Here is a 10,654-nt window from a genome sequence, read left to right as displayed (position 1 = left end):
AAAAAAAAAAAAAAAAAAAGGACAAGGTGGCATGTGCCTGGAGTCCCAGGTACTTGAGAGGCTGAGGTGGGAGGATCACTTGAACCCAGGAGTTCAAAACTGCAGTGAACCGTGGTCATGCCACTGCACTCCAGCCTGGGCAACAAAGCAAGATCCCATCTCTAAAATATGAAAATAAAAGAAAGAAAGTTGCAGACCTGAGTATCCCTAAACACTTCAGCTTGCAAATACTTATCAAGATCATCATATTTTTATAGTGTTGTTTTATTTCAAAGTAAAACACATGTAGTGACATAGATATTAACTGTACCATTCTATGAGTGTTTAAAAATGCAAAACTCCACCCAACCCCTAGCTGGAAAACCTTTCATTACCCAAGAAGGTTCCTTTGTGCCCTTTCCTAATCAGTCCCCAGCTTTGCCCATACGAAGAAATAACTACTGTCGTAATTTTTATACCATAGATTAGTTGTGCCTATTCTAGAACTTTACGTGAGTGCAATCACACAGCACTGTTTTATGTAAGGCTTCTTTTGCTCAGCCCATTTTTGAGATTCATTCATGTTGTGTGTTTCAGCAGTTCAGATCTGTTTTTGTTTCATTATTTAAAAATTTTTTAACTTATTTATTTATTTATTTATTTTTTAGATAAGATCTTGCTCTGTCATCCAGGCTGGAGGGGAGGAACACAATCATAGCTCACTGCAGCCTCAACCTTCCTGCTTCAGCATCCTGAGTAGCTGGGACTATAGTTGCATACCGCCATGCCCAGCTAATTAAAAGAATTTTGTTGTTGTTGAGACGGGGTCTCACTGTGTTACCCAGGCTTGTCTCAAACTCGTGACCTCAAGCAATCCTCCTGCCTCAGCCTCCCAAAGCACTGAGATTACAGTGTGTGCCACTGTGTCTGGCCAGTTCATTCCTTTGTCTGTTTTTGAGACAGGGTTTCACTCTGCTGCCCAGGCTGGAGTGCTGTGGCATGATCACGGCTTACTGCAGCCTTGACCTCTCCAGGCTCAGGTGATCCTCTGACCTCAGCCTCCTGAGTAACTGGGACTATAGGCATGCACCACCACGCCTGGCTAATGTTTGTATATTTTTAGAAACAAGGTTTCACCATGTGGCCCAGGTTGGTCTCCATAGTTCATTCCTTTTTATGGCTGAGTGGTATTACATCATTGAAGTATGGCACAACTCATTTGATCTCTTCTCCAGTTGATGGACATTTGCTGTATCCACTTTAGGGCTATCAGAAGACAAAATTACAATAACTTAGTTTAAAGATTGAATTGGCTTTTATTTGCCATCCTGGAATCAGGCAGCACCTCATTCTATAAAGTGGAATGAGTGTTTCAATGAGCTGAGTGGAGGCATTGACTTTATAGGCAGGAAAGGACTAAAGAAGGCAGAAGCAAAGAAAAAAAGCAGATGGGTCTTTTCAGTTACTTTCCTTGTAGTACTAAACAGAGGGAAATTCCTTATTATACTGACTCAAGTTGGCTGGAATCTCCTGATTTTTAGGAAAACTGATTTTGAGGAAAACTCACCCATGTCAATGTTCAGTTTGATTATGTGGCAGTTAGTACAAGTGACTTCATTCTGGTTTGATCGAGTCTCCTGGGGCCCAGTGCAGGAGGCTAGTCCAAAACAATGGCCTCCCATAAACCTTGTTTAACAGGACAATTAGGAAAGAAGCTGCTACAAACATGTCAAGAACTACGCAGGGTCTGAATGTTATCCTATTTGCAAGATTACAAATTAGCCTGCTGCAATTTCATGGATGCCGGCAGATAACACAAGACTCCTGAGTGAGTGACAGTTTTCTTATTCACAGCAATAGCAGTGGCCACAGTTACCGGAATTTGTGAGAGTTCCCCCAAGCTCCAATTTCCACAGGGTGACATGGAGAGAGCCAAGTGACATCTGCATACCGTTACGCAGGTGTTACAAGAGAGGAACCCTGAGCTTAAGGATTCCTAAACTTTTATAATTGCCCTGGAGGGTGACATTATTGTTATCTTCCAAGGCTGTTCTCTGTGCAAACATACAGATACCTCAGAAAAAGGCAGCCAGTACTTCTGCTCACATGTGGAAAACACCAGAGACCTACGGAGAATCGTCTCCTGACAGAACATTCTTGTACAAATCTTTTTGTGAACATCTGGTTTTATTCCTCTTGGGTAAGATCCTAAGAGTAGTCCTAGCTACTTAGAAGGCTGGGGCGAGAGGACTGCTTAAGCCGGGAATTCAAAGTTACAGTGAGGTATGAGCTACGATCACACCACTGCACTCTAGCCTGGGCTACAGAGTGAGAATCTGTCTCAAGCATAGATAACCTCTCATAGAGATGTTTATTGAACCTTTCCAGTGGTCATAAGTTTCACAAAAAGTCTGAGGTGTGACTAGCTACACGTTTTACCAAAAAAGCTTGTGGCAGTGGTTTGTACCTGTTATCTATTAATAGCAACCCAGGAGGCTTAGGTGGGAGGATCACTTGAACCCAGGAGGCCAAGACTTCAGTGAGGCATGATCATGTCACTGCACTCCAGCCTAGGAGATAGAGCGAGACTCTATCTTAAAATATATATTTAAAATATATGTTAAATATACGTAAAAAATATATTTAAAAATATATAATATATATTATATATTTTATATATATATACAATTTTTTCCTGGAGGACTGTGGCAGGGTTCCACCATCTTGCAGCTGCCTGAGACATGGATTCTGTTTTTAAGTCCCTATTAAACATTTCTTTCTGAGAAAATGGAATTGTCAGCCTCTTTCTTTGACCTCTCAGCTCCCTCAATCTTTGGGAGCCGGTTTGCACAGCCCAGCTTACTGCAGAACATTTGATTAACTATCCAGGAACTGAGACCAAGAAATGGGTGAAGGCACCGAAGCATCTTGTGGGGGAGGCCCCAGGGTGGCGCCACATCTGTGTGGGACAGTGCAGCTCACATTTTAGATGCTTGCAGGCCATGGCGTGAGTACAGGGATGCTCCCAAATGCTGGCAGCCTTACAATGACCTTTAGCCGAGAGCCACCGACCCCACTGTGGCAAGGGAGGGCAAAAAGGGGCAAGCAGCTCTGCAGTAAGGCAGCCACCTCCATGGACAGAATGGAAGCCCAGCTAGCAGCAGAAGCAAAAGTAAAAGAACTTGAAGAGGACGCCAGGCATGGTGGCTCTCACCTGTAATCCTAGCACTCTTGGAGGCCAAGGAGGGAGGATTGCTTGAGCCCAGGAGTTTGGGGGCTGCAGTGAGCCATGATTATGCCACTGCACTCCAGCCTGGGTAACAGAGCAAGACCCTGTCTCTAAAACAAGAAATTTTAAAAATTGATTAATTAATGAACTCTGTGATCAGAACTCAGCTTAATTAAAAGCTGATATTATGGTTGTGTTGTGTGTGGGGGAAAAAAGCTGATTTTTTTATTTCTTATTTTTTTTAGACAGATTCTTACTCTGTTGCCCAGGCTGGAGTAGAGTGTCACTATCGTGGTTCTCTGCAGCCCTGACCTCTGGGCTTGGGAAATCCTCCCATCTCAGCCTCCCATTGTATTTGGCACTGCAGGAACATATCACCACACCCAGCTAATTTTTAAAACTTTTTGTGAAGACGAGTCTCACTATGTTGCTCAGGCTGGTCCTGAACTCCCAGGCTCAAGTGGTGGTACCTCCGCCTCAGCCTTTCAAAGTGTTGGGATCACAGGTGTGAGCCACCACACCCCGCTTTCTTCTCTTTTTGCATCCTCTGCCTGAGAATTTGTTTTCAGTTGACTGAGCATCCCCCTTTTAAAACAATTTATATGTTTGGTCCCTCTGTGTGGTGCCTTTCTTGTTGGTATGATTTTTGCCTTTTGGAAAGCTTGAAATTGCTCCGGTTTGGCTCCTCTAAGACTTAGTTTTCAATTTCCTTCCACTCTGCTCCTCCTTCATTTGCTATCTTCAAGACCACGTGAAGGAATCTAGAGAAGACTTCTAGCAACGCTGAGACCCCTTAAGAACATAGAAAAGGTGTCACACGCCCCTTTTGGGGTCTTCTGCCTTCCATATGGAGTCCCAAGAGTTGAGGGGAGGTTTCTCTTGGGTCTAGAGCTCTGTTCTCTTTTGCAGTGATGTTGGATATAAAACACTCCAGGAATAAATGCTTGGTGCTGCAAAGTAAAACCAGCACTCAGGCAAAAGTTTAATCCTCTCAGCAAGGCAATTTACTTCTGCAGAAGGGTGTCACTCACGTCAATCAAGATCACAAGTGCACACAGAACAAAGGACACCAGGAGATTTTTATCCTTAATGCAGTCCCTATCCCTGTGCCACACCCACATGGGCTAGGGTCGGACTGCACAATTTGGGCTGACCTGATTGGCTACTTGTACATATTTTCCTAAATATAGCAGGGGAGGGGGACGTGAAGTACAGAGGTGGATTGAGTGAGACGTGCAGTTTTGGGGGAACAATGGGTACAGGTAACCAAGGGAACAGATGTGAGTTACTGATTAGAGCTGATGTGAAAGGGAAGGCTGTTGACGGTGAGAAGGAGCAAGGAAGAACAAAAACGTTGAGTTTGAGAACAAAGGATAAGGAAGTTAACAGGCTAAACCCTTTGAAGAGAAACTCAGAAAGATTGATTGTTTCTTACGAGTCAGTTCTCTGGTCTCTTTAGCTTTGGGAGTACCAGAGATGCCTTTATGCTATGAGAGAACATGATCTTTGGGTGTGCAGTGGCTGAAAAGTCACCAGTGAGGGCTGTGGTTTTGGAGGTTTATAATGAGTGGTTATGACTGCAGGGGGCTACTTGTTTCTTCGCATGTTTAGATAAGAAAAGCATGACTTGGACACCTAGAGGCTATGTATCTTAGTCCATTTTGCACTGCAATAAAATAATCACCTGAGGCTGGGTCACTTACAGAGAAAATAGGTTTATTTGGCTTACAGTTTTGCAGGCTGTCCAAGAAGCATTGTGCTGGCATCTGCTTCTGGTGAGGGCCCCAGAAAGCTTCCACTCATGGCAGAAAGTGAAGGGGAGCAGGAGAGAGAAAGGAAAAGAGAGGGAGGGAGGTGCCGGGTTCTTTCACAGTCAGTTCTCTCTAGAACTAAGAGTGAGAACTCACTTTTGAGAGAATGGCACCAAGCCATTCATGAGGGATCTGCCCCTGGATTCCAAATGCCTCCTGCCAGGCCTCACCTCCAACCTGGGGGATCAAATTTCAACATGAGATTTCGAGGGGACAACTATCCATTCTGTAGCACTATGGAAACACTTGCCACCAAGGGACAAGACTCCCATGGGGGATGGGCTGATCACAGAATGGGCTGCTTGGCGCTGACTTGCCCACCAGCCAGCCTCAGGGGAAAGTCCATGCAATGAGGTGCACTGTGGAAGCATTGCACTGCCCAGCCCTGTGCTGTTTCCCTCTTCAGGGGAATGCGAAAAGAGACACAAAGTGAGCAAATGCTGTTGGGAAAATGGTGCCGATACACTTCCTCCATACAGGGTTTCCACAAACCTTCAATTTGCAAAAGATGGTGGTATCTGTGAAGCACAGATAAACAACAAAAGTTGAAGGTTTGTTCAAAGCAAAGTGAAGCAAAATAAAACGAGGTCTGCTTGTTATAAGATTCATAAAAGAAAACCCAGAGAGCTCTGCTCCAGTCACTGTTGCTACTAACAACCTACCCCAAAACATAGTGGTTTAAAAGAACAAGAATCATTTCATGAGCTCACAGATCTGTGTTTGGGGCTGAGTTTTATTGGGGGAGCTCCTCTTGGATCCACGTGGTGTCAACAGAAACAGATTGAAGGCTGAGACTGATTAAACTCTTAACTCTCCTCGTTATAGTAAAACTCCGTTTTCTATACTCACTGTCTCTGACTTTCTCCTGCCCTGTTCTCCTTTTAAAGTTATGTTTAATGATTCATTTTGAAATAATTCCAAGCATAGAGAAAATCTGCCAGAAAGTTGAAAAGACTCCCATCCTCCCCAGTTATTAGTACAATTAATAATAGCAGATTCCCCAGTTATTAGTGCAGCCACTATGGAGAACAGTATGAAATTTCCTCAGAAAACTACAAATAGAACTACCCATACCCACTGATCCCACTGCTACCCATTTACCCAAAGGAAAGGAAGTCAGTATATCAAAGAGACATCTGTGCCCCTGTGTTTATTGCAGCAGTAATCATAATAACCTGGATGTGGAATCAAACTAGGTGTCCAACAACAGATGAATGCATAAAGAAAATGTGGTGTATTTACACAATGGAATGCTATTCAGCCATAAAAAAGCGTGAAATCCTGTCATTCATGGCAACACGGATGGAACTGGAGGACGTTATGTTAAGGGAAATAAGGCAGGAACAGAAGGTTAAACATCACATGTTCTCACTCATATGTGGAAGCTAGAAAAAGTTGATCTTGGTTGGGCACGGTGGCTCATGCCTGTAATACCAGCACTTTGGGACCCTGAGGCAGGAGGATCCTTTGAGTCCAGGAGTTCAAGACCAGCCTGGGTAACATAGCAAGAATCCTGTTTCTATCAAAAAAAATTTTTTTATTTCATAGAAGTAAAAAATAGAACAGAGGTTACTAGAGGCTGAGAAGGGTATAGGGAAGGGGGGATAGGGAGAGATTCGTTCAAGTATACAAAATTACAGTGAGATAGGAGGAATGAGTTTTAGTGTTCCATACCACTGTAGTATGACTGTAGTTACAAATAATACATAGTTTCAAATAGCTAGAAGGAGGATATTGAATGTTTCCAACACAACAAAATGATAAATGTTTGAGATCATGGATCTTCTAATTACCCTAATCTGAGCACTACATATTATATATATCAAAACATCACTATGTATGCCATAAATATGTACAATTATTATTCAATTGAAAAAATAAAGTTAACATAAAAAACCTTTTAAAACTTATGTTTACACTACACTGTAGTCTACTAAGTGTGCGATAACATTATGTCTAAAAAAGTACATACCTTAATTTTAAAATATTGCTAAAAAATGCTGACACAGAGATGACAAGTGAGCGTATGTTGTTAGAAAAATGGTGCTGATAGACTTGATTTATGCAGGGTTGCCACAAACCTCCAATTTGTGAAAAATGCAGTACCTGTGAAGGGTAATAAAGCAAAACACAATAAAATGAGGTATGCCTGTATAAGAGAGAAATTAAGAATAATGACACAAAAAACATTTTAATAGCTATTTTATAATTTTCATAATTATTTTATATTTCATAAACCCATTGTTATAAGCCCAAATTTGACTTCTAAATTTAACAACTGATATATGCCATGTTCTTTGGTTAAAATTAATCAGGCAAGAAAAACATAACAATGTGATGTTATCTAGCTGTGTTTGTTATATTTTGATCCTTTAGAATAAGATATTCTAATTAGTCTGATTAGACTGATTAGTACAGCCTGATTTGAATAGTCATGCTCTAGGAAGACTAAGAATGAAAAAAGTTTAATTAAGAACAAATTAAGTAGACATTACTTTGTTGATTCTTGTCTAATTATAATATATAATTGAATCTCTCACCTAAATTAGCATTTCTTTCCTTCTTTCTCTTTCTCTCTTTCTTTCTTCTTCTTCTTTCTTTTTTTTTGGGGGGGGGGTGGGGAGACATAGGGTCTCACTCTGTCACCAAGCTGACGTGCAGTGGTTCAATCAACAGCTTACTTCAGCCTCAACCTCCTGAGCTCAAGCAATCCTCCTGCCTCAGCCTCCTGAGTAGCTAAGACTATAAGGCACATGCCACCATGTCTGGCTTAAACTAGCATTTCTAACTAAAGAATTTGTTCATTTGTAAACAACATTAGAAACAAAAAAGATATGCAAATAATTGAAGAATCATTAGGAGTTAAACATGTACTTTTGAAAGTCTGACATGGGAAATATCTAAAATCATGAAATATTTAATAGGCTAATATTTTAAAATCTATGCTTTAATTAATATCAAGTATACAAACAAATTTGCTTATCCAGAAGTTGATCTAGATTCAAAAGATAGGAGATACAATGCCAATATAAAGTTTTCTGTCATTTTATACTACTTTCCTGTTTATTTTTTAAAAGTTGTTTAATATACATTTTCTCATTTGTCCCTTTAAAACCTGTATCTTGAAAACAATTCATTTGTCATTTTGAAATAGCAGGCGTCTCAGCTATTATATTTATTATTATTATTACTTTTTTTTTTTTTTTTTTTTTTTTTGAGACAGAGCTGCCCAGGCTGAACTGCAGTGGTGCGATCTGGGCTTACTGCAACCTCCACCTCCCAGATTCAAACGATTCTCTGCCTCAGCCTCCCAAGCAGCTAGGACTACAGGTGCATGTCACTACAACCAGCTAATTTTTGTATTTTTAGTAGAGATGGGGTTTTGCCATGTTGGTCAGGCTGGTCTCAAACTCCTGACCTCAGCTGATCCGCCTGCCTCTGCCTCCCAAAGTGCTGGGATTACGGGTGTGTGCCACCACACCCGGCCATTTATCTTATTATTGAATGAAATTTACATCCTCATGAAATACTATGTTAGTCATCTTAGCAATTTCTGGGACTTTTGATGCATTAATGAGTTTGTTACCTTACTAGCTACAGAATGTTGTGACATGCAGTGGTAGAAAGTCAGGGGTAAGGTCCCTGATTGCAAAGCTACTAGTCCACTAGATATAAGATAATCTTTTCTGTCAGAGAACCTTATCAATGGAAAAACGACTTGACCACCAAAACATCTCTGCTACCAACACAGCAGCCCTTAATGAAGGATAGCCTTGAGGCATAGTAGTTGGCTGGACAGCAAATGTGAGCAATTAAGGACCCCCAGATATACAAGAAAATAAACTGCAAAAAGGAAAATACTAAGGTAGACAAACAGACAAACTGTTTTTTGTAGGAGAAAGTGGTAAGTCAGGGTTTTCTATCATATCAATTTGAAATTATTTTCAGTTTAAAATGCCATATATAGCCAACCTATCAATTGAATGAGAAAGCAAAATTAGGATATTTGTACACGTCCAAGAACTTAGAAACTATAGCACCCACACATTCGTTTTTAGGAAGATTTTGAGGATGTATATTTTAGTGACATATGTGGACAGCCAAGAGAAAGGAAGATATGGGATACAACAAAGATTTAAACTGACCTAGAAGCCTATTAAGAAGAAGACATGCTTCTTTTTCAAATCGGATAAAGAAAGGCACTTAGAGGCTGGGTGTGGAGGCTCACGTCTGTAATCGCAGCACTTTGGGACGCTGAGGCCAGTGGATCACTTGAGGTCTGGAGTTTTGAGACCAGCCTGACCAACATGGTGAGAACCCCTCCTCTCATCTTTACTAAAAATACAAAAATACTCAGGTGTGGTGGTTCATGCCTGTAGTCTCAGCTACTTGGGAGGCTGAGGCAGGAGAATTGCTTGAACCCAGGAGGCGAAGGTTGTAGTTAGCCGAGATCGTGCCACTCTACTCCATCCTGGGTACCAGAGTGAGACTCCATCTCCATTTCAAAAAAAAAAAAAAGACAAAAAAAAAAAAAAAAAAAAAAAAAACAAAAGGTAATTAGAAATGCCAAGCAAAACAGAAGATTGTACAGGATAGTCTTGATTCAAACATGAAACATGCTAAAATGTACTTGGAACATTTTGAGCAATTGATAGTGTTTTAGAAGAGAATATTTTTTGCCCATGATTCTAGAACTTCTTTCAGTTGACACTGGAGTGCTGACATTGACCATATAGAGGAGGAAACAGGATCTTAGCATATTTTCTAAAAGCTCTCTGATTAATAATACCTACATATTATAATAATGTGCATGCTATTTAATGGTTTTCAACTTTAAAAAGTCAACCAATAGATAATTCACAGAAGACTTAATACTGGAACCCAAGTTGAGAGGTGATAGTTGCAGAGAATCTTATATCCTGGATTGGCAAGGAATATTGTATAAAGTTAATGGATCATGAAATAGAGGCTTAAGTGTTTTATTTCAAATTACAAAGATTAATAAAAAGAAAAAGACATAAGTAAAATAATAATAAAAATTGAGAGGAGAAAGGCAATAGTATGGGTTAAATCCTCATCTTTTAGAGCAGGGACTTGTTAGAAGTTATCCATCTAATCTAAAAATAGTGGTATGGAAATATAAAATTTAGAATCCTGAAGGTAATGATCAAGAGAACAAAATATAGAAAAATGATTGCCTATGAGGGTAGGCCTAGGGTGGGAAGGAGACATAGACTTTTCATCACAAACCCTGCTATACTCTGATTTTTTTACTTTTTATTTTTTTCATTGCTCATCAGCTGACTTTAAGCTGTACTCTTTTTTTAAAGTAATTTACATATATCATGTTGATAAAAATTTGTTTAAATGAGAAAAAATTTAGATGGAAATGTATTTGCATGATGGCATCAAAAATAGACCAAAGCAGCTATTTCAAATGCTTGCAATTTTGGTTTTAGAAAACCTGGTTGGCTTATTTTGTAATTTTCAGTTTTGTTTCTAAATGAGGAGCTAGAGAAGATCTCAAACTGCTCTTGGTGCTATTGGTTGTCATTTGTTCAGAAATCATACATCGTGAGTACAGATCTTCTTTTCTTTGTAAGTGAAAAGCCAAATTGATTTTTTTTTTTTTTTT

The 10,654-nt window shown here is 40.1% G+C and overlaps 1 protein-coding gene across 1 annotated transcript in view; it reads right to left on the bottom strand.

Moving 5' to 3' along the window:
* Positions 1–5,035: 5,035 nt before the first annotated feature.
* Positions 5,036–10,654, bottom strand: part of TWSG1 (twisted gastrulation BMP signaling modulator 1) — a 123,571-nt gene continuing 117,952 nt past the window's right edge. The window contains exons 7-8 of the transcript XR_001883935.1: positions 6,992–7,125; positions 5,036–5,537 (exon numbers count right to left, since the gene is read on the bottom strand). The gene's annotated coding sequence lies outside the window, so the exon portion shown is untranslated. The remainder of the gene's footprint in view (positions 5,538–6,991; positions 7,126–10,654) is intronic.

Source organism: Rhinopithecus bieti, unplaced genomic scaffold (assembly GCF_001698545.2).
Source record: "Rhinopithecus bieti isolate Rb0 unplaced genomic scaffold, ASM169854v2 scaffold_73682, whole genome shotgun sequence".
Taxonomy (NCBI): Eukaryota; Metazoa; Chordata; class Mammalia; order Primates; family Cercopithecidae; genus Rhinopithecus; species Rhinopithecus bieti.
Note: the sequence above shows the minus strand (reverse complement) of the source record. Positions and strands in the feature narration are given on the sequence as shown.